Source organism: Bubalus kerabau, chromosome X, assembly GCF_029407905.1.
Source record: "Bubalus kerabau isolate K-KA32 ecotype Philippines breed swamp buffalo chromosome X, PCC_UOA_SB_1v2, whole genome shotgun sequence".
NCBI classification, from domain to species: domain Eukaryota; kingdom Metazoa; phylum Chordata; class Mammalia; order Artiodactyla; family Bovidae; genus Bubalus; species Bubalus kerabau.
The window spans coordinates 5,371,443-5,395,294 of record NC_073647.1 but is presented as its reverse complement, the minus strand read 5'-3'; the positions used below and the strand labels follow the sequence as shown (position 1 = coordinate 5,395,294).

Here is a 23,852-nt window from a genome sequence, read left to right as displayed (position 1 = left end):
CCTGTACATTGCCCTGATTGGCTGACAATTAGCCCATACTTTGCCATCATTGGCTAACTCCTAGACTGTATGTTGATGTGATTGGCTAACTGTTAGCCTGTACTTGGTCCTGATTGGCTGACTCCTAGAAGGTAGTTTACCCTGATTGGCTAACTACGACCCTATACTTTGCCCTGATTGGCTGCACACTAAGCAGTAGTTTGCCTGGATTGGCTGACTCCTAAACTATAGCTTGCTCGGATTGGCTGACTCCTAACCAGTTGTTTGCCCTGATAGGCTGACTCCTAGCCTGTACTTTGCTCTAAGTGGCTGATAGTTAGCCTATACTTTTCCATGATTGGCTGACTTCTTACTTGGCCCTGATACGTTGACTCCTAGTCTGTACTTTGCCCTGATTGGATGACTCCTAGCCTGTACTTTGATGTGATTGGCTAGATGTTAGCCTGTGTTTTGTCCTGACGAAGACCTGAGAGCTGTGACACGCTGAGGGCTTTAACGTCCGTTGCTCCATATCTTCATTGTGAGGAGACGAAGAACCGAGGAACATACACTCGCGTGACATCTGTGGTGCCATGACTCAGGTTTAACCTGGCTGAAACAACCTCCGCGTGGAAGAGGCCAAGCAGAGCAGGAGCCCAACACAGTGAAGCTCCCGCACTAGAAACAAGGTGAAGAAACCCAGCGCAGGGAAAGGCCCATCGTGCTGGAAACCGGGACAGCGAAAAACGAACTCAGCAGAAAGCTCATGCGGCCCAGTCTCAGAGTGCAGAAGACCTCCGGTTAAGGTAAGAGGTCCTCGCTCCTATGGCTGGAGGGACCTTTACAATCTCTCGTTTCTTGTTTCCTTGAACCTCCCGTGAACAGGCGGGCAGCAGGGGGCACAACTGAGGGACTCTGGAGAGGCTACTCCTCAGCATGTCCCAAAGGCGCTATCTGCTGAGCTTCAGTTTTACTTAAGGATGAAAAGGATGGCCTCAGTCCTCACTGTCAGGGTATCCCTGAATGTAAGCTAGTCCTAAGCTGTCTGGGTTTCATTCGCAACAGGGTTTAAGGAGTGAAGCTAGTGAGTCTTCTTAAGTGGCCTGTCCTTGTGAGTTCATACCAGTCAATCAAATCCTTGGCCTGTATGCTCATTGCTCTCTGCCATCTACAGACACCTTTCCTTGTGGCATCTTCCATAATGCCTGGTGGGGGGTTCTTCTGTCCTTTCTCTTCTGTGTGCCAAGAATCACACCAATGAAACTGTGAGCACCGGTCAGGTATTTAGCAAATTTTCTGGAGGGTTATGTAGGGGATTCCTTGGCATGTTTTCCCCACTGCTTTTTTCCTCCTGTCCTTCAGCTCTCTCTGCTTAACAGGCAGGCGGTACTAATGCTTTGAAATTGTATAATATGTTGTGCGTGTGTGCTCAGTCACTGTATTGTCCCACTCTAGCATGTCCCACTGCAGCACGAGAGGCTCCTCTGTCCGTGGGATCCTCCAGGCAAGAATACTGGAGCGGGTTGCCATTCCCTTCTTCAGGGGTCTTCCTGAGTCAGGGATCAAACCTGGGTCTCCTGTCTCTTGTATTGGCAGGCGGGTTCTTAACCACTAGCGCCACCTGGGAAGCCCTATAATACATTGGGATTTCTAAAAGGGTTTTGCATGTGATGCAAGCATCAGCATAAATGGAGAATCTGAGAGCGGGAATTGTAGGAAGTCTCCAGAGGCTGTAAAAGTGACATTGAGTGAAGAAGGAGAATTCTTCCCAATTTGAGAAGGGCCAACTGCCAGGGAAAGGAAATGAGCTCTCTTTCCCCTGGAAAAATTGGTGAAGGCTCACAACCTTTAAATCTTGTCTGGAAAGCAAGCCACTGTGTTAAGATGTGGTATTATTCTGCCTACCATGATTTCCCATCTCTCTACTTGGGAGAGGCCATTGCTCTCTGCCATCTACAGACACCTTTCCTTGTGGGATCTTCCATAATGCCTGGTGCTGGGCTTTCCATTTATAATTGCTGTACAGATATATAAGAAATTTTTAGTTTTTTAATTTGTTGTTTTTCCTCTTGCTTTTAGTCAGATGCACGTCAGGATGCTTCCCTGGTGGCTCAGACAGTAAAGAATCCACCTGCAATGCAGGAGACCTGGGTTCAATCCCTGGGTTGGGAAGATGCCCTGGAGGAAGGCCTGACAACCCACTCCAGTATTCTCCCCTGGAGAATCCCATGGACAGAGGAGCCTCGTGGGCTACAGTCCACGGGGTCACAAAGAGTCGGACACGAATGAGCAACTAACACTTTCAGTTTCACCTCAGGATGAAAAGGATGGCCTCAGTCCTCACTGTCAGGGTATCCCTGAGTGTAAGCTAGTCCTAAGCTGTCTGGGTTTCATTCACAACAGGGTTTAAGGAGTGAAGCTGGTGAGTCTTCTTAAGTGGCCTGTCCTTGTGAGTTCATACCAGTCAATCAAATCCTTGGCCTTTATGCCCCCTCCCCACCCCCACTCCCCGAGCCAGACTGGTCCTCCCACAGTCCCTTCCCATCCAGTAAATAGTTGTTGTTTATTTGCTAAGTTGTATCTGACTCTTTTGCAACCCCATGGACTGTAATCCACCAGGCTCCTCTGTCCATGGGATTCTCCAGGCAAGAATACTGGAGTGGGTTGCCTCTCCAATGGGTTGCCGTTTCCTTCTCGGTGGATCTTCCTGACCCAAGGATCAAACCTGCATCTTCTGCATTGGCAGGCGGGTTCTTTACTGCTCGGCCACCAGGGAAGTCCATCTCAGTAAATAGCAAGTCCAGTTTGCCAGCTTCTCATGCAAAGACTTTTCCTCTCGTATCAGACATCTAAATAATCAGCAAACCCTGTTGACTCCACCCACAACATATATTCAGAATCTAACCAGTTCTTGTATCTCCCCTCTACCACCTGGATCAAAGCCACCATCACCTTTCCCCTTAATCATTGCATTAGTCTTCCCTTTGGTCTTCCTTTTTCCATGCTTCCCTCCCTTTTTAAAAAATTTTCTAACACAGCTGCCACAGTGACCCTCTTAAAAGTAAAAAGAAAAAAAAAAAAAAAGGTCAGCACATCTTGCCACTCTTCTTCTTATAACTCTAATGTTTCCTCATCTCCTTCTGAGGACAAGGTAAAGTAATGACCCCAAGCCTCTGCACATACAGTCTGGCTGCCAGATCCCTCTCTGACCTCGTTATCCACTTCTCTCCCCCTCCCTCCCTCAGTCCCAGCCCCTGGGCCTCCTCTCTCCTCATTGGACATATTAGGTAGACTTTTACCACCTGGTCCCTTGCTCTCTCTACTACAATGCTCTTCTGCCTCCCCCCCCCCCCCCCACCATGTATCTGCATGGCTCTTGTCTCATATCCTTCAGTTCTTTGCTTAAATATTTCCTTCTCAATGAGTCCTTTTCTGGCCACCATTTCTATAATCACAATATCCCTTCCAACACCCCCATCTCCCCACCCCTTTTCCCTGCTTTATTTTCTTCCATAGCTCTATTCACCATTTCCATAGTATCTCTATCTTTATATATATATTTATATTTTATAATATAATTCTATATTGAGTATATTTTGTTACAGAAGGTATAATTTGTTAATTGTCTGCCTCATCCCCACCAAAGGTAAGTTTTCAAGGGCTGAGATTTTTCTCTGTTTGATCATTGATGAATCCCCTCCCCATGCTTTAAACAGTCCCTGTCATATATTAAAGGCTAATAAGTATTTGTTGGATGGATAAATTAGTGAATTTTATATGTTCCCCACAATCCAATCCCCCACTTACTGTTCTCTCACCCAATTCTCACATCACAAACTTCCACCCTTCTCACTGAGACAGGAGTTCACATTGCATCTTAAAAACTGATGTCCCCGAATATTAACCACCACTACCCCCCAGTAAAGGAGGGTAATGATAACCAGGAAGTTATCATTCTTGGCAGATATCTTGGTTGGGGGTCAGGTGGACCTAGGTATGAGTCCTGGCTCTGCCATTTGGTAGCTGCGTATAAGACCCAAAGCAAGTTGCTTCACTTCTCCAAGCCCCAGCTTCCCCATGGAGAGTGAGACTATTGTTTGCCATCATAGGGTTGCTAGGAGGCCTGAAAGTAGGCATGTATTGCTTATGCCAAGAGCAGTGCCCAGCACAAAAGTAGGATCGTACTATACACACTGCTCTGCAATTTGCAGTCCTTGTAGAAACCAGTCTTGTACATATACCCTTACATACTGGTTCTTTATACTCCTTTAATCACTATAGGATAGATTTCCAAAGTGGAGTTGCTGACCCCAGTGATATGTGCTTTAAAAATAGTGAATAAAAGGATTCAGATTATTTTCCAAAAACAGTTGTTAACAGTTCAGACTCTTGCCAGCAGTGTCTGAGGATACCTCTTTCCCCACACCCTTACTAGTACCAGATGTTATCAGTCTTTTTCATTTCCGCCCATCTGATTAGGGGGAAAGTGTTTCTTGTGTTGATTTCCTTTATTACCTACCAAGTTGAACATTTTTTCATATGTATATTATTCATTTGTATCCCCTATTCTGTGGTTGCCTTTCCTTTGTCCAGTCGTCTTTTGAGTTATTTATATTTTTCTTTTTTTAAAAACAGCTGTTTATTTATTTTAGGTTGCCCTAGGTCTTCACGGCTGTGTGCAGGCTTTTTCTTGATGCAGTGAGCAGGGGCTACTCTTTGTTGGGGTGCGTGGGCTTCTCATTGAAGTGGCTTCTCTTGTTGTGGAGCATGGGCTCTAAGTGCGCCAGCTTCGGTAGTTGGGGCACAGGGGCTCATTAGTTGTGGCTTGGGGTCTCTAGAGCGCAGGCTCAGTAATTGTGGCGCAGGGGCTTTAGTTGCCCTCAGCATGTGGATTTTTCCTGAACCAGGGATCAAACTCGTGTCCCTTGCATTGGCAGGCAAATTCCTATCCACTGTGCCACCAGGGCAGTCCTGTATTTTCTTATAAATTTATAGGTTGGAGATATGGAGAGTGACTGCTAATAGGTACAAATTTCTCTTTGGGGGGATGAAAAATATTCTAAAATTAGGTTACAGTGATCATTCCACAGTTTTGTAAATACACTAAAAAGCTTTGAATATAAACACTTTAAACCGGTAAATTTTATGGTATATAAATTATATCTCAGTAAAGAAACAAAATGAACAAAATATTTGAAAATGTAACTTTAATGGCTGCATAAAATTCTCTTTTATGAACTTCATTGGTGGTCCAGTGGCTGGGACTCTGCAGTCCCAATGCAGGGGGCCCAGGTTTGATCCCTGGTCAGCAAACTAGATTCTACATGCCACAACTAAAACCTGGTGCAGCCAAATAAGTAAATATTTAAAAAATCTTATAGTCATCTCTAAGACACACCTGGGAAAACATTTCAAAAAATGAACAAAATATTTGAAAATGTGACTTTAATGGATGCATAAAATTCTCTTTTATGAAATTATCATATCTTATTTAATGACTTCTAATTATTTCTAAGATGTCACTCATAAAAATTCTGATGAATACCTTTATACATAAAAATCTGCTTTTTCTTAGGATACATTCTTAGATGGGAATTATGGGGGGAAAGCATGATTTCTAATAAAAATTAGAAAAAACAGTTGACAGTGATTCCATGTCAATCTGAACACTTTGGAGTTTTCTTCTGAAGTTCAGAATGCCATATTCAGTACCTCAGAACTGTTGTTGGCAAGGTCCCTCCTACTATGGTGACAACAATTGCCACTATCATTGAAATTAGAAAACAATGTGTTTTGGTCATAAAAATATATAAAGTATACTTCTTGCTTTATTACCAATAGCTTAATTGTTACAAACTGATTGCTAGAAAAACAAAATGAGAAGCGAAATTGCTTTCTCTGGCTCAAATCCATGGGGAATAGAGGCTAATTTTAGCGTAATTTTTGACAAAAGCAGGAAGCAGTGACTTTGTTGGTTTCATTTACTACTGTTTCATACCACCTTCACATTTTGTTAACATATACTGGAGAAAATGCAGTAATAATAATAATAGATACTCTTGACTAGAGATTATAAGGTCCTTCTCTGGACAGAAAAGAAACTATCTTGGTTAATCATGCTAAATTAGAAGAAAGAAATTCACCCAGAAGAATTGTGAAGGGAAGAGCTTATATTTCCTACCTGTTCTCTAGGCCCATCCTCAACCAAGCCCTTCCTCCATCATCAGATCTTTAGATTTAGCTGGACAAATTGATTGATGGTAGTTGGTGTATTGATTTCCAGGACACTACCAACACTTAAGAGAAGAGGCTCTGTCCCATAGTTTGAAGTTTTGGGGGCTAAGGGCAAGAATCCTGGATTTTAGCCCTGACTCTGTTATTTACCTGTTATATGACTTTAGGCAAACCTTCCCATCTCTAGTTGATTTCTAAGGGTCCTACCAACTCTGAAATGCTCTGGTTTTAAGGAACAATAGAATTAGATCTCTTTCATTAAGGAGTAGGGCAGGAAACAAATTTGGGAGTTGAAGTCAGAAGAAAGAAATTGAGGGACTTCTCTGGCAGTCCAGTAGTTAAGACTCCATGCTTACAATACAGGGGACATGGATTCGATCCTTGAGCAGGGAACCAGGATCCCACAGGCCACGTGAAGTGGCCAAAAAATAAAACATTTTTAAAAAAAGAAGAAAGAAATTGAGTCATATCAGAAACCTAATATGATGTAGGATATCTTATGTTAGGTTCTTCAGGTCATCATCAAAAGAATACATGAAAAACATTATTAAAAAATATAACTCTTTACATTTACTAAAAATCATGTAACCATAGGCATACAATGCTGGGTTTGTAATATGTAAACTATACCTTGCAATATGTAAACAATACATATTTGTATTTACTAAAAATCACATAAATCACATTAACTAAATGTGATTGAGTAAATCACATTTACTAAAAATCACTTAATCATAGGCATACAATGCTGAATTTTGTATTATGTAAACAATACCTTGTAATATGTAAACAATACTTTGGCTACCTGATACAAAGAACTGACTCATTGGAAAAAACCCTGAGGCTGGGAAAGATTGAAGGCAGGAGGAGAAGGGGACGATAGAGAATGAGATGGTTGGATGGCATCACCAACTCGATGGACATGAGTTTGAGCAAGCTCTGGGAGTTGATGATGGACAGGGAAGCCTGGCATGCTGCGGTAATGGGGTCACAAAGAGTTGGACATGATTTAGTGACTGAATGGAACTGAACTGAAACTATACCTTGATAAAGTCTTAAAAATACATATTTGATTGTAATTTTATCTCCAAATAATCATGGATAGGGTCTTCCCAGGTGGCTTAGCGGTAAAGAATCTGCCTGCCAAGCAGGAGACATGGGTTTGATCCCTGGGTTGGGAAGATCCCCTGGAGAAGGAAATGGCAACCCACTCCACTGTTCTTGCCTGGGAAATCCCACGGACAGAGGAGCTTGGAGTGCTACAGTCCATGGGGTTGCAAAAGAATCGGGCACGACTTAGTGACTAAATAACAACAATAATCATGGATAGGGTGTATTAAATCATGTGATTTGAGAATCTGCTCATTTACTTGCATGCATGAACATGAGTGAGAGCCAAGGAACATGTTAATAGTCTTGGGAGTTTTGTTGGCACAGAGAAGCTGCTGGGCTCTGGGGAGATTGAGGGAGCTAAAATGTCATTGTCTCAAGGGAGGCAACTATTGATTTCACTGACAAACCCTGTAATTATGGAACACAGAATCTAGTTACATTAATTAGAAGATAGTGAGAGTGGAGTTGGAGGCCCTGATGGCAGGAGAGAGGGGAAGTGTAGATCAGTCTTCTCTAAGGTGTGTCTAGAGTGTGCAGGGACTGGAGAGAGGGGAAGCTGGAAAGTAGGTTGAGCAGAAACCAGTTTGAAGTTCTCCATGAGAAAGGCACAAGATTTACTACCTGAATTGCATGTATATTAAATAAAGTCATATATTTAAAATATTTAAAAAATGTAAAGCACTGTATAACTAAAAATATTTTTAACAGGTAATACAGGTATATGGTAAAAATTCAGATGGTATAAACAAATGGTATAAAGACATAGTGAAAAGGAAGTCTCCAAACCATCCTTGTCACTCATTTGTCTTTCCCAGGAACATTCATCATTTCCAATTTTTGTGTATCACTCTGGAGATATTCTGTTATCCTATACATATATAAATATATCACAAATGATAGGGTACTATTGACACTTTTTTCCCTCTTTATCTGTTTTAATTTAACAATATAGCTTGGAAATCACTCCTTATATTTATTTGTCTTATTCTTTTCTTAACATCTATATAGTACTTCTTTGTACTGCAGTTTATTTAACCAGTCCCCTATGAAGGACATTTAATTTATTTCAATGACATCTGGTTTATTTTCTTAAAGTTCACCACTGAACAGCAAAACCAATCCCCAACATGGTGTTACTGATGAACATTTTGGATTTTTCTCTCTTTGCTTTCTGTTTAATTTGTATTTTTCAGTAATAATCTTAGTATACCCAAGACATTAAAAAAACTGTATTGTAGTGATTCTATAAAAAGCTGCAGGTAAATCCCAGGACAGATCACTTCCAAACAACCGAAAACCAGGCCAGATTGAGTCTGCCAGGCTGGGCAGAGGTTCTTACCAATTCAGGATCCACTTTGGAAGCGGAGCTCAGTCTTCAGGAACACTTCTTTGAAGGAGAAGAATTCAGAGAGCTAGTACAATTGTGTAGAAAGATCTCAGGGTCTGGAGTCAGAAGAATTGAGTTCCACTCCCAGTTTTGCCACTAACTAGCTGTATGTCCTTGGGTAAGTCACATGGTTCAGTTCTTCCCCATGAGTTGGGTAGGGGCAGAAATTTCAAGCCCATAATGCTGCTGTAAGGATGGGATGAATTAAGCATTTCATAAGTGCTTTATTATATTTATTATATAATATATACTATATAATAATATTTATAATTATGTGTTATACTTTAAATATGATATATATTATAACTAAGCACAATATATTATTTAATGTATATAATGTAATATATAATGTACAATTATTATAATTATATATGAATATATCATGTATTGTTATATAGTATATATTAATTATATTATATATGATATATGAAATCAATATGATAATATACAATATAATATATAAGATGTAATGTAATATATAATATTTTGTTTATAATTAATTATAATATATATGAATACTTACTTATATTATATTATAAGCAACAGTTAGAACCAGACATGGAACAATGGTTAAAAATTGGGAAAGGAGTACATCAAGGCTGTATAGTCTCACCCTGCTTATTTAACTTATATGCAGAGTACATTATGTGAAATGCCAGGCTGGAATCAATATTGCTGGGAGTAATATAAATAACCTCAGATATGCAGATGATAGCACCCTTATGGCAGAAAGGAAAGAGGAACTAAAGAGCCTCTTGATGAAGGTGAAAGAAGAGAGTGAAAAATCTGGCCTAAAACTCAACATTCAGAAAACGAAGATCATGACATCTGGTCCCATCAATTCATGGCAAATAGATGGGAAAAAAATGGAAACAGTGGCAGACTTTATTTTCTTGGGCTCCAAAATCACTGCAGATGGTGACTGCAGCCATGAAATTAAAAGATGCTTGATTCTTGGAAGAAAAACTGTGACAAACCTAGACAGTGTATTAAAAAGCAGAGACATCACTTTGTTGACAAAGGTCCATATAGTAAAAGCTATGGTTTTTCCAGGAGTCATGTATGGATGTGAGTTTGGACCATAAAGAATACTGTGCATGAGTGCGTACTAAGTCACTTCAGTTGTGTCTGACTCTGCAATGCTATGGACTGTAGCCTACCAGCCTCCTCTGTCCATAGGATTCTCCAGGCAAGAATACTGGAGTGGATTGCCATACCCTCCTCCAGGGAATTCTCCTGACTCAGGGATCCAACCCTTGTCTCAGGCATCTCCTGCCTTAGCAGGCAGGTTCTTTACCACTAGTGTCACCTGGCTAAGTGTGGAAGAACTCATGCTTTTGGACTGTGGTGCCCGAGAAGACTCTTTAAGAGTCCCTTGGACAGGGACCACAGCTTTGTCTAACTCAATGAAACTATTGAGCCATGCCATGTAGGGCCACCCATGATGGATGGGTCATAGTGGAGAGTTCTGACAAAACATGCTCCACTGGAGAAGGGAATGGAAAACCACTTCAGAATACTTGCCTTGAGAACCCCATGAACACTCAATCAGTTCATCACTTAGTCGTGTCTGACTCTTTGCCACCCCATGAACTGTAGCACGCCAGGCTTCCCTGTCCATCACCAACACCTGGAGCATGCTCAAACTCATGTCCATCGAGTCAGTGATGCCATCCAACCATCTCATCCTGTCTTCCCCTTCTCCTCATGCCTTCAGTTTTTCCCAGCATCAGGGTCTTTCCCAAGGAGTCAGTTCTTCACATTAGGTGACCAAAGTAATGGAGCTTCAGTTACAGCATCAGTCCTTCCAAACAATATTTAGGACTGATTTTCTTTAGGATGGACTGGTTGGATCTTCTTGCAGTCCAAGGGACTCAAGAGTCTTATCCACTTACACTATAATGTAATTAATTAAAATATATTATACAATATAGATTATTATAGATTATAACTTTTATATTTTATGTTATTTATATTAACATAATTATGTTATGTATATTATATGTTATACAATATAATTTTAACATGTTATATATTATTATATTTTGTGATATAATATATTAATAATTATAATGTATTTAATGTCATTATATAATATATATCATGTTTTAAGTTACATATGTAATATAGCATAGTAGGTTATATACTATATATCACATTATAATATTTTACATATATATCACATATCATATGTATTATAATATAATTATGTATTATATATAATTATGTATTATATATAAAGTATGTGTGTAATATATATAACACTATATATTATACAATGTATCATATTATTTATTGATAATAATTATATTAATAATACATATTAATTAAATGAATTTCTTTAAGAGACAGAGTCATAAAACCAGAATAGCCAGAGCTCCTGGTAGAGGAAATGTATATATGTGCACAAATTTCAACCTAAACGCTAAAAGAAGGGCTGAGGAAGACACGGCTCCTTGACTTGGTATGTCCTAATTCAGGACTTAACAAAGGGTACCCTTTTTGAAAAAGTTCCTGTAGATCTACAATTTAAATGTATGTTCTTGTCACCAACTGTTGGATAGCATACTGCTGTTCTTTATAAATACATACTTTCTCTTTCCTCCTTTAAGTTTTCTGCATCATAGCTCACTGACCAAAGATTGAAGCCCATCACTGTCAGTAAGCATGAAAGAGGGTTTGCATTTTAAGGGGAAAATATTCTCTATTTGGGTGCTTCCCTGGTGTTAAGGAATCCACCTGCCAATGCAGGAGATGCAGGTTCAGTCCCTGGGTCAGGAAGATCCCCTGGAGAAGAAAATGGCAATCCATTCCAGTATTCTTGCCTGGGAAATCCCATGGACAGAGGAGCTTGGTGGGCTCTAGTCCATGGGATCAATAAAAGAGTCATAAATGACTTAGGGACTTAACAAAACAACAATAACAAGCTCTCTATTTAGACATGCCAGTTCAGAGAAACCCAGCAGATGGTTTTAAGAATTGAACCATTTGACATTTCATTGGGATGAGACCTAGAAACAGTACTAGAAAGAAAAAACCAATGAGCATTCTATGAGATGAGGAAAGGACAGGGTGAAGGAGAGAGACTAGAATATAAATTGATGTAAGATTTTTGGAAGATAACTTGACTATATATATATATATATATGTTAAAAATCAAAACGCATACACTGGAAAAGGTCAGTTTTCATTCCAATCCCAAAGAAGGGCAAACCTGTCATGCTGCAGTCTATGGGGTCACAAAGAGTCAGATAGGACTGAGCGACTAAACAACAACTGTCCTTTTGCCTAACCTTCCTGAAAAATCCAGTCCTAAAGCCATTAGGTGAGATGGAGCAAGGTGGACATCCATGGTGGGGAGTGTTGTGGGGTGCAGACTGGGGTCTTGGAGATCCAACAGAGTGAGGACATGTCCCTGCAGAGGGTGGATCTGAGTCTAAACAAGTGGATGCAGGTATTGTCATGGAGGGGCAGCCTGATGTGAGGAGTCAGAACCTGAGAGGGATGAAGAGGAAATCTATGTAGGGGAGCAGCTGGTAATGGAGAATGAGAGGCCCCAAGCAAGGGAAGCAGACATAGTGTCAGGAGAGTGACAATGGAAATTGGTTACTGTGCTGGTTACCTATTTCTGCATAACAATTTACTCCCAAACTCAGTGATTTAGAACAACAAACATTTATTTTTTAATTTTAATTTTTTAAGTTATTTAGTTTTGGCTGTGAGGGATATGGGAATCTTTGTTTCCCTACCAGGGTTCAAATCTGTGCCCCCTGCAGTGGAAGCATGAAGTCTTAACTACTGGATTGTCAGGGAACTGCCAAAAAACATTTATCATATCAGTTTTGTGTGTCAGGAATCTGGGCACAGCCTAGCTGAGTGCTTCTGACTCAGAGGCTCACAAAGCTCCCATTTGAAGTTTCAACTGAGGAAGAATCTGATTCCAGGTACATTCATGTTATTGTTACCAGGATTTAGTTCCTCATGGGCTGTTGACTGAGGGCCTCAGTTCCTCCATGCTTGTTGGTTAGAAGCCTCCCTCAGCTCCTTGCCATATGGGCCTCTTTATAGGGCAGTTAGGTTCCCTGAGAGGAAGAGAAAGAGAGAGAAAGAAGGAGAGAAAAAATTAGAGAGAAGTCAGAGTTTTCTTGTAACCTAATCTTAGAAGTGACATCTCATAATTTTTGCCATATTCTATCATTAGAAGTGATTAACTAGATTGAGCTCACATTCAAGGGGAAGTGATTACACAAGTGAATGAATACCACTGGGAAGGGATTCTTGAGGGCCATCTTAGAGAAAAATATCCATTCTATCCAAAGTGATCTATAGATTCAATGCAATCCCTATTAACACCCCAATGGCACTTTTTTACAGAAATAGTAAAACGATCCTAAAATTCATATGGAACCACAAGGGATCTTGAATAGCCAAAGCAATCTTGAGAAAGAAGGGAAAAGCTGGAGGCATCATATGTCTTGATTTCAAAACACATTACAAAGTGACAGTAATTAAAACAGTATGGTACTGGCATAAAAATAGACATATACACCAAGGGAACATAATTGAGAGTCCAACAATATATCAATATACTTATAGTCAACAAGAGTACACAATGAGGAAAGGATGGTCTCTTTGACAAACGGTGTTAGGACACAGGGAATATAGCTAATATTTTGTAATAACTTAAGGGAAAAAAATAAAAAGAAAAAATCTTATAAACATCAAAAAATAAGACAAAGCAGTAAAAAATAAAAATTAAAACATTGAAAACAACAAAATAAAAACCCAAATGGTGTTGAGAAAACTAGACATGCAAAAGAATGAAATTGGACCCTTGTTTTACAGCATACACAAAATCAACTAAAAATGGATTAAAGATTTAAGTGTAAGACCAGAAACAGCAATTAAAAAAAAAAGACATAGGGGAAAAGTTTCATAACATGGGTCTTGGCAGTCATTTCATGGATATGACATCGAAAGCATAAGGAACAAAAGCAAAAATAGACAAATGAGACTGCATCAAACTAAAAAGCTTCACTGCAGCAAAGAGTCAAAAGACAACCTATGGAAAAAAAAAAAAAAGACAACCTATGGAATGGGAGAAAATATTTGCAAACCATATATCTGGTAAGGGGTTAATATACCAAATATATGAGAAACTCCTACAACTCAACAGCAAAAAAAAAAAAAATCAAATAATCAAACTATAAAGCAGACAAAGGACTTAAATAGACATTTCTTCAAGGAATATATACAGGCTGTTAAGGCGTGAAACAGAGGGTGGCGCTGGCGGCGCTCGCAGCGGGGGCTCGGCTGGGCTGCCGGCTGAAAGGGCTGCGGCCTGCTCGCGGACAATGGACAGCTGCCGGGCGCTCGCGGAGCCGATGCGAGGCGGCGGAAGCCAAGGCGGATGCGCCCGTGTTCCAGTACGTGGGCGAGCGTGTTACTCACGCTGACCGAATCTTCGTGTAGGGTTTCAGCTTCTCCCCGGCGCTGGGCGTGCCCACCTTCGTGCTGCCCAGCTATGGACCCCAGCCCCGTGCTGCAGGATCCAGGCCATGCCCTACCGCCTGGAGCTGGACCAAAAGATTTCATCTGCTGCCTGTGGTTATGGATTCACTGTCCTCTAAAACCAAGGATATTATGAAAGTTTGGGGTATGAGGCTCAACAAAGATTCTCAGCTCAGGAGCGGGAAAGATAAAACGAGGGGATAAGAGTATGTTTTGGAGCCCTCACCTGTGCCACTGCTGCTGGACAGACCTCAGGAGATGCAGGTGCTGCAGGTCTCCTGTGGTAGAGCCCACTTGCTTGTCCTGACAGATGGTGAAGGAGTCCTCAGCATGGGGAATAATTCTTACAGGCAGTGTGGAAGACGGTGATGGAAAACGAAATTATAGTGAAAGTCACAAAGTCCATAGGAAGCAGGACTTCGATGGACAGATAGTCCAGGTCGCCTGTGGTCAGGACCATAGTCTGTTCCTCATGGATAAAGGAGAAGTGTATTCTTGTGGCCTGGTCACAGGTGTGCAAACAGGTCTGGGTCACTATGACATTACCAGCATGCCCACCAAGCTGGGCGGAGATCTTGCTGGAGTGAACGTTGTCCAGGTGGATACCTATGGGGACTGCTGCCTGGTCATGTTGGCCAGTGCGGGCTTCTTCAGGCGGGGAACTCTGAGTACCTGTAGCTTGCCTCTGTCACCGACTCCAGACAGGTGAACGTCCCCCCGGTGCTTGCCCTTCTCAGGAGTGGCGTGGGTGAAGCAGGCTGTGTTTGGGGAGGGGGGGACAGGCTGCGCTGTATTAAACGAGAAGGACATGTTTTTGTCTCCGGCTATGGAATTTTTGGGAAGGGACCAAACCTCCTGGAAACTGGTCTTTCAGAAATGATCCCACCCACTCTCTTTGGCCTGACGGAGTTCAACCCAGGAGTCCAGGTTTCCTGCATTCGCTGTGGACTCAGCCATTTTGCTGCCCTGACCAACAGAGGAGAGCTGTTTGTGTGAGGCAAGAACATCCAAGGGTGCCTGGGTGGAAGACCAGTACTTCCCATGGAGGGTGACTATTCCTGGGGAGCCTGTGGGCATGGCATGTGGTGTGGATCACATGGTGACTCTGGTCAAGTCCCTCATCTGAACCTCCTCCTTGATCCTTTGGAGCCTGGCCCTGGCCTCAGGACCACTTGGCCTGCTCAGCAAGGGCGGCTGCGGGGCTCTGAATGGGGCCTGAGAGTGTCAGGGTCCTCCATGCACTGGGTCGTGCTCTGTGCAGCCTGGAGCTGGGCGACCAGAAGTGCCGGAGTTGGTCCCTGCCCCCCTCCGCCCCAGCCCAGGGTGAGGCACGCTGTACAGATGCTGCCATTATCCGCCAAACCCAGGGCTGAGTGGCCCTGGCAGGTCGAGGATGATCGGCTTATCTTGGCTCCTTCCAGGGGACACACGACGGCTTCTGGTGTCACGTCTGGTCTTCAGAGATCTTATTCACTCAGTCATCTCTGCGTGCTGCTGGCACACAGTGGACAGCCCTGCATGGGGGGTCCTTCCTGGAAATGCCAGTGGGCGCCAGCCTGGGTCCCTGTGGACCCACAGCAGTCACCTGCCTTGTAGCCCTTCTTATTGCCTGGCTCAGAAGACTTGAGAGGCCCCCTCGGGAAGAAGAGTGAGGCCAGATTTTTATGGGCCAAGGGCTTTGAACACAACCCGTGAAAGCTTGGCTGGAGTGCTCGCCTTGGAGAAGGAAAACTTAGAAATCGTGAAAAACATATGCGTTAGTAACATAATGTGTCCTTTTCTTTAACAGCATCTTTTAAAAGTCTGTGTTGAAATAAAGTCTGTTTTCTGCCTTTTCATTTTTTTAAAGAATATATACAAATATATGAAAAACTGTTCAACATAACTAATCATGTGCTGTGCTGTGCTTGATCGCTCAGTCATGTCCATCTCTTTGTGACTCCATGAACTATAGCCTGCCAGGCTCCTCTGTCCATGGGGATTCTCCAGGCAAGAATACTGGAGTGGGTTGCCATGCCCTCCTCCAGGGGATCTTCTCCACCCAGGAATGGAACTGGGGTCTCCTGCATTGCTGTAACTCCCCTGCTGAGCTACCTGGGAAGCCCAACTAATCATGATGGAACTGCAAATCAAAATTACCTCACCTCTGTTAGGATGGCTATTATCAAAAAGACAACAGATAAGAAGTGTTGGCCAGAATGTAGAGAAATTGGAATCCTTGTGCTCTTTTGATGGGAATGTGCAGTCATTATGGAAAACAATATGGAGTTCCCTCAAAAAAAAAAAAATCAATAGAAGGGCCATATGATTCTGCAGTGCCCCTTCTGGCTTTGTATCCAAAAGAATTGAAATTGACATCTCAAAGAGGTGTCTATTTTCCCATGTTCACTGCAGCATTATTTATAATAGCCAAGATATAGAACAAATGGTAAAGACACTGCCTGCAATGCAGGAGACCTGGGTTCAATCCCTGGATTGGGAAGATACCTTGGAGAAGGAACTGGCAACTCATTCCAGTATTCTCACCTGGGAAATCCCATGGACAGAGGAACCTGGCCTGCTAGAGTCCATGGGGTCACAAGGAGTCAGACATGACTGAATGACTAACTCACTTTCAAGGTATAGAAGCGGCATAAGTATTGATTGATAGAGGAAGGGATAAAGAAAATGTTGAACACATATGCATATACACACATATACAATGGAATATTATTCAGCCTTAAAATATAATGAAACCTGCCATATGCAACAGCATGAATAAATCCTGAGAACATTATGGTAAGTGAAATAAGCCAGTCACAGAAGGACAAATACCACATGTTTCTACTTAGATGAGTATCTAAAGTAGTCAGCTTCGTGGAAAAAGACAGTAAAATGGTGGTAGTCAGGGGTTTGGGGGAGTATGGAATGTGGAGGTGCTTTTAAAGAATATATTGTTTTTGTTATGTAAGATAAGTGGGCTTCCCAGGTGGCTCAGTGGGTAAAGAATCCTTCTGCAATACAGGAGATGTGGGAGACACAGGTTCGATGACTGGGTTGGGAAGATCCCCTGGAGGAGGGCATGGCAACCTACTCCGATATTCTTGCCTGGAAAATCTATGGACAGAGAAGCCTGGGGCTACATTCCATGGGATTACAAAGAGTCAGATGCAACTGAAGCAACTGAGCACACATGGCACATACACTCACGTAAGATGAGTAAGTTCTAGGGATCTGCTGTATAACTTTGTGCTTATAGTCTACTGTCAGTTCAGTTCAGTAATTCAGTTGTGTCTGACTCTTTGAGACACCATGGACTGCAGCACGTCAGGCTTCTCTGTCCGTCACCAACTCCCAGAACTTGCTCAAACTCATGACCATCAAGTTGGTGATGCCATGCAACCACCTTATCCTCTGTCATCCCCTTTTCCTCCTGCCTTCAGTCTTTCCCAGCATCAGGGTCTTTTCCAGTGAGTCAGCTCTTCCCATGGCCAAAGTATTGGAGCTTCAGCTTCAGTATCAGTCCTCCCAATCAATATTCAGGACTGATTTCCTTTAGGATTGACTAGTTGGACCTCCTTGCAGTCCAGGGGACTCTCAAGAGTCTTTTCCAACACCGCAGTTCAAAAGCAGTAATTCTTCAGCATTCAGCTTTCTTTATAGACTAACTCTCACATTCATACATGACTACTGGAAAAACCATGGCTTTGACAAGATGGGCGTTTGTTGGCAAAGTAATGTCTCTGCTTTTTAATATGCTGTCTAGGTTTGTCATAGCCTTTCTTCCAAGGAGCAAGCATCTTTTAATTTCATGGCTGCAGTCACCATCTGCAGTGTTTTCGGAGCCCCCAAGATAAAGTTTCTCACTGTTCCCATTCTTTTACCATCTATTTGCTATGAAGTGATGAGGTTGGATGCCATGATCTTAGTTTTTTGAATGTTGAATTTTAGGCCAGATTTTTCACTCTCCTCTTTTACTTTCCTCAAGAGGCTCTTTAGTTCCTCTTCGCTTTCTGCCATAAGGGTGGTGTCATCTGCATATCTGAGGTTATTGATATTTCCCCCAGCAATCTTGATTCCAGCTTGTACTTCATCCAGTCTGGCATATCACATGATGTACTCTGCATATAAGTTAAATAAGCAGGGTGACAACATACAGTCTTGACGTACTCCTTTCCCAATTTGGAACCAGTCCGTTGTTTCATGTCCGGTCTAACTGTTGCTTCTTGACCTGCATACAGATTTCTCAGGAGGCAGGTAAGGTAGTCTGGTATTTCCATCTCTTTAAGAATTTTCCACAGTTTGTTGTGATCCACACAGTCAAAGGCTTTGCCATAGTCAATAAAGGAAAAGTAGATGTTTTTCCAGAACTCTCTTGCTTTATGATCCAATGGATGTTGGCAGTATGATCTTTGGTTCCTCTGCCTTTTCTAAATCCAGCTTGAACATCTGGAAGGTCTCGGTTCACATACTTTTAAAGCCTCACTTGGAGAATTTTGAGCATTACTTTGTGAGCATGTGAGATGAATGCAATTGTGTGGTGGTGTGAACATTCTTTGGCATTGCCTTTCTTTGGGATTGGAATGGAAACTGACCTTTTCCAGTCCTGTGGCCACTGATGAGTTTTTCAAATTTTTTGGTTTATTGAGTGCAGCACTTTCACAGCATCATCTTTTAGGATTTGAAATAGCTCAACTGGAATACCATCACCTCCACTAGCTGTTTGTAGTGATGCTTCCTAAGGCCCACTTGACTTCACACTCCAGGATATCTGGCTCTAGATGAATGATCATACAATCATGACTATCTGAGATTAAGATCTTTTTTGTATAGTTCTTCTGTGTATTCTTGCCACTTCTTAATGTCTTCTGCTTCTGTTAGGTCCATATCGTTTCTGTCCTTTATTGTGCCCATCTTTGTATGAAATGTTCCTTTGGTATCTCTAATTTTCTTGAAGAGATCCCTAGTCATTCCCATTCTATTGTTTTCCTTTATTTGTTTGCATTGATTACTGAGAAAGGTTTTCTTATCTTTCCTTGCTCTTCTTTGGAACTCTGCATTCAGATGGGTATATCTTTCCTTTTCTCTTTTGCCTTTCACTTCTTTTCTCAGCTATTTGTAAGGCCTCCTTAGACAACTATTTTGCCTTTTTGCATTTCTTTTTCTTGTGGATGGTCTTGATCACTGCCTCCTGTACAATGTCATGAATCTCTGTCCATAGTTCTTCAGCCACTCTATCAGATCTACTCCCATGAATCCATTTGTTACTTCCACTGTATAATTGTAAGGGATTTGATGTAGGTCATACCTGAATAGTATGACCATTAGACCAATAGTCTACTGTAACCTTAAAAATATGTTGAGAGGACAGATCTCATGTTAAGTGTTACCACAGTGAAAGAAAAAAAAGGCAAAAAAAAAAAAAAAAAAAGAATAGTACAGTGTTTAGGGGGCTGCCCAGGTGGCACTAGTGGTAAAGAACCTGTCTGCCAATGCAGGAAACATGAGAGACTCAGGTTCCATCCCTAGGTCGGGAAGATCCCCTGGAGGATTCCAGGCAACCCACTCCAATATTATTTCCTGGAGAATCCCCATGGGCAGAGGTCTGGTGGGCTACAATCTGTAGGGTTGCAAAAAGTCAGACACCACTGAAGCGACTTAGCATAGCATGGTGCTTAGGAGGTCATCTAGATCTTTGTTTGAATCAGGCAGGCTTAATTTTAATTAGCTATTGTACCTTGAGCAAATTACCCTTTCTATGCCTCAGTTTCCTCTCTAAAATGGGGATATCATGCTTGTCTCACAAGGTATACTTGTGAGAAGTAAATAAAATTTTGGCTGTCAAGCAATATGACAGTGCTTGGCACATGATAAGCAGTCAATAAATGGTAGTTATTATTAAAAATGAAAAAGAAACCTCCGAATTCAATTGCATACTGCTAAGTCACTTCAGTCGTGTCCGACTCTGTGCGACCCCATAGAAGGCAGCCCACCAGGCTCCCCCATCCCTGGGATTCTCCAGGCAAGAACACTGGAGTGGGTTGCCATTTCCTTCTCCATCAATTGCATAAGGGTGATTGATAAAATGAGAAAATGTGTTCAGAATAATAGAAAGTTTCCTCATTATCATAAATTGTTACAAATATGGGAAGGGAGAAAGCCAGAATGAATTTTATGGTGTTGGTTCGAATATAGCAGAGTGAACTCATGGCCAGATAGATAGAGATAGAGATATAAAATCTGTGAGTATTGTGTGTGTGTAAGCATGTGAATAAAAGTGTGTAAAAGAAGCTTCTAGAGAGTCAGGGAGCAGCAACACAACAATGGCATTATCTATACCTAGTGCCCAGATTTGGCTTCCAAATACCATTTTCCACAAAAGAGAACCATGTCTCAGAACAATGGCTGGTTTCAGGACTGGATAAATGAAAGTATAAGATGAACCTGGACTGTCTTGTACCAGAAAATAAGGAAGTGCACAAAGAATGATGAGGACACATTGAAGGGACACAAAAGCCTTCTTGAAGAGGTCCCCAGTGGTCAGATCAAGGATAACTTGGGCGTCAAAGTAAGCAATGATCGTAATAGATTATAACCCACTGAATAAAATAGGAAGACATAAGTCTACACTGATATAAATAAACAGATGAATAAATTGAAAGTTTGATGAGAAATGGAAGATTTGCACAGTCTCAAAGGACTTCTCCACAAAAAATTAATTACAAAGAATAATTTCACAGTGAAGAAGCCTGGCACATATCACTTTAGTCAAGCGATCAGAACGAACATCACCAGTAACAGGATGCACTGAAATCACGCTCCACCTGACAGAATGAAGTGTACAGTGTCACTTCTGTCATAGGCCTCACAAAGATGTGTAACCTGAATCTAATCATGAGCAAACATCAGGCAAACCCAAATTGGGGGACATTCTTCAAAACAACCAGCTCAGAGTTTTAAAAAATTCCTAAGTCTTATATGTAAAACAGATAGCTAGTGGGAAGTTGCTGTATAACACAGCTCAACCTGGTGCTCTGTGACGACCTAGAAGGGTGGGATCAGGGGAGTGGAAGCGAGGTTCAAGAGGGAGGGAGTATATGTATACTTATGGCTAATTGATGTTGTTGTATGGCAGAAACCAACACAATATTGTAAAGCAGTTATCCTCCAATTAAAAATAAAATTTTAAGAAGTGCCGAGATCTTAAAAGTCAATGAAAGACCAAGGAACTCTTCCACAATGAAGGAAATGGAGGAGACATGACAACTAAAAGCACCATACAGGTCTGAACTGGATCCTTTTGCCATAATAGACCCATTGGGGACAACTGATGAAACTTGAATGGGACCTGAGGATTCGATGTTAGTAATCTATTAATGTGAATTTCCTGATGATGGTGGTGGTATCATAGCTAGATAGGAAAATATCTTTGTTGGTTAAAAAAATATACATGATATTATTCAGGGATGATCGGGCATAGGCTGGTGAGAGTACTCAGGAGGAAAAATCCAGGACATTCTATATTGTATTTCCAACTTTTCTGTAAGTTTGTGATTGCCTCCAAATAATAATAATAAATAATGAAAAGAATGTCATGGTCATGAAAGGCAAAAACAGTCTTAGGAACTTTTGGAGGCCAGGTGGAAATGACAAATGCAATGTCTGATCCTGAATTATATCCCGGAACTGCCCCACTCTTGCCAGTTCTTTTTGATACAGAAATACTATTTGTACAATAGAAGAACTATGAATATTTTCTGTAGGCTAGATAATACTATTTTATCAATATTAAATTTCTGATTTTAATAGTTGCACTGTACTTATGTAAGAGAAATATTTGTTTTGTTCTGAGAGATACATGCTCAAATATTTAGGGTTAAAGGAACATCATGGCTAAAATTTACTCCTAAGTGGTTTAGAAAAAAGAGAACTATGCATATATATTGAAAGGAAATGATAAATTAATTGACTATTAACAATAGAGGAAGCTGGATGAAAGGAACATGGATGTTCCTGCAACTTTTTTGGTAAGTCTGAAATTATTTTATAATAAAAAGTTACCCAAAAAGCACATACATTTTTTTTTACTATTTTAAATCAAAAGCATTAATATATTCACTGAAAGATACCAGTTGAAACTTCTGAAATCTGCAGCACCTCCCCCCAAAAAAATAGCACATACACTTTATCCTGGCAATTCCTTTGCTAAAAGTACTCCACATGTATATAAAGATATATGGGTGTTCACTGCAGCATTATTTGAAATACCTGAAGACCAGGGTCAAACTGTCCATTGATAGAGGTTTTTCCACATTACAAAGCACTATGTAACTGTTAGAAATAAGGAGGAAATCACCTTACGTACATTAGAAGAACTATTATTTTAAAAAAAACAGGAAATAACAACTATTGGTGAACATGTAGAGAAACTGGAACCCTTGTACAGTGTTGTTGAGAATGTACAGTGGCTCAGCTGCTGGGGAAAATAAGATAGAGGTTCCTCAAGAAAATTAAAAATAGAATTATCATGTGATCCAGTAACCCCACTGCCAGATATGTATCCAAAAGAAGTGAAAGCGAGTTCTCAAAGAGATGTTTGTACATCCACGTTAATAACAGCACTATTCACAATAACCAGGAGGTGGAAGCAACCCAAATGCCCACTGACACATAAATGGATAAGCAAAATGTGGCATATACATACAGTGGAATATTATTCAGCCTTAAAAAAGAAGGAAATCTTGTCACATACTACACAATGGATGCAGCTTGAGGGCATTTTGCTAAGGGAAATTAGCCAGTCACAAAAAGTACTGTATGATCCCACGTCTATGAGCTATCTAAATTCATACAAACAGAAAGTAGAATGGCTGTTACCAGGGGCTGGAGGAAGAAGAAAGAAGAGTTGTTGAATGGATATAAAAGTTCAGATTTGCAAGATGAAAAAGCTCTTGAGATCTGTTTCACAAACAGTGTTGACCTACTTAACACTGTTGAACTATACACTTAAAAATGGTTGAGATGATACATTTTATGTTGTGTCTTTTGTGTGTGCTGTGTGCTCAGTTGCTTCAGTCGTGTCTGACTCTTTATAACCCTATGGATTGTAGCCCACCAGGCTGCCCTGTCCATTGGGATTTTTCAGGCAAGAATACTGGAGTGGGTTGCAATACCCTCCTTCAGGGGATATTGCTGACCCAGGGATCGAACCTGGATCTTCTGCATCTCTGCATTGCAGGTAGATTCTTTACCTCTGAGCCACTGGGGAAGCCCTATGTGTCTTTTAACCACAATAAAAAAGGAGTAAATCTAGATGTTCTGCTATGGAAAGATCTCCAAAAAAGATCATTAAGTTAAAAAACAAGGTGAAAATAACATGAATGCTATGATTCTGTGTGTGCCTGCCCATATGTGTGTGTGTGTGACTGAAAAAGAGGATATATGTTTGCATTTGCCCTTAAAAATTCTGGAAGTCTACATAAGAAGCTGTTGACAGTGAGTGAGGCTGAGGGTTAAAGAGGGAAAACTATTTCTACTTTTTCACTTTACATTTTAAAGTCTTCTGTACGTTTTTTTTTTTCCCACCACTTGCACACATTATATTTACAGTAAATGTTTAGCATTTTTTACTGGAGCATAGTCACATTTA

At 41.1% G+C, this 23,852-nt stretch overlaps 1 protein-coding gene and 1 pseudogene across 2 annotated transcripts in view; both read left to right on the top strand.

Moving 5' to 3' along the window:
• Positions 1–402: 402 nt before the first annotated feature.
• The window catches only part of LOC129639933 (A-kinase anchor protein 17B-like), a 59,196-nt gene continuing 35,746 nt past the window's right edge, over positions 403–23,852 (top strand). The window contains exon 1 of one of the 2 annotated variants that reach the window (XM_055565228.1): positions 403–785. The gene's annotated coding sequence lies outside the window, so the exon portion shown is untranslated. The remainder of the gene's footprint in view (positions 786–23,852) is intronic. The other variant, XM_055565229.1, reaches the window with a different exon arrangement.
• LOC129639499 (RCC1-like G exchanging factor-like protein) lies at positions 12,123–16,032 on the top strand (annotated as a pseudogene).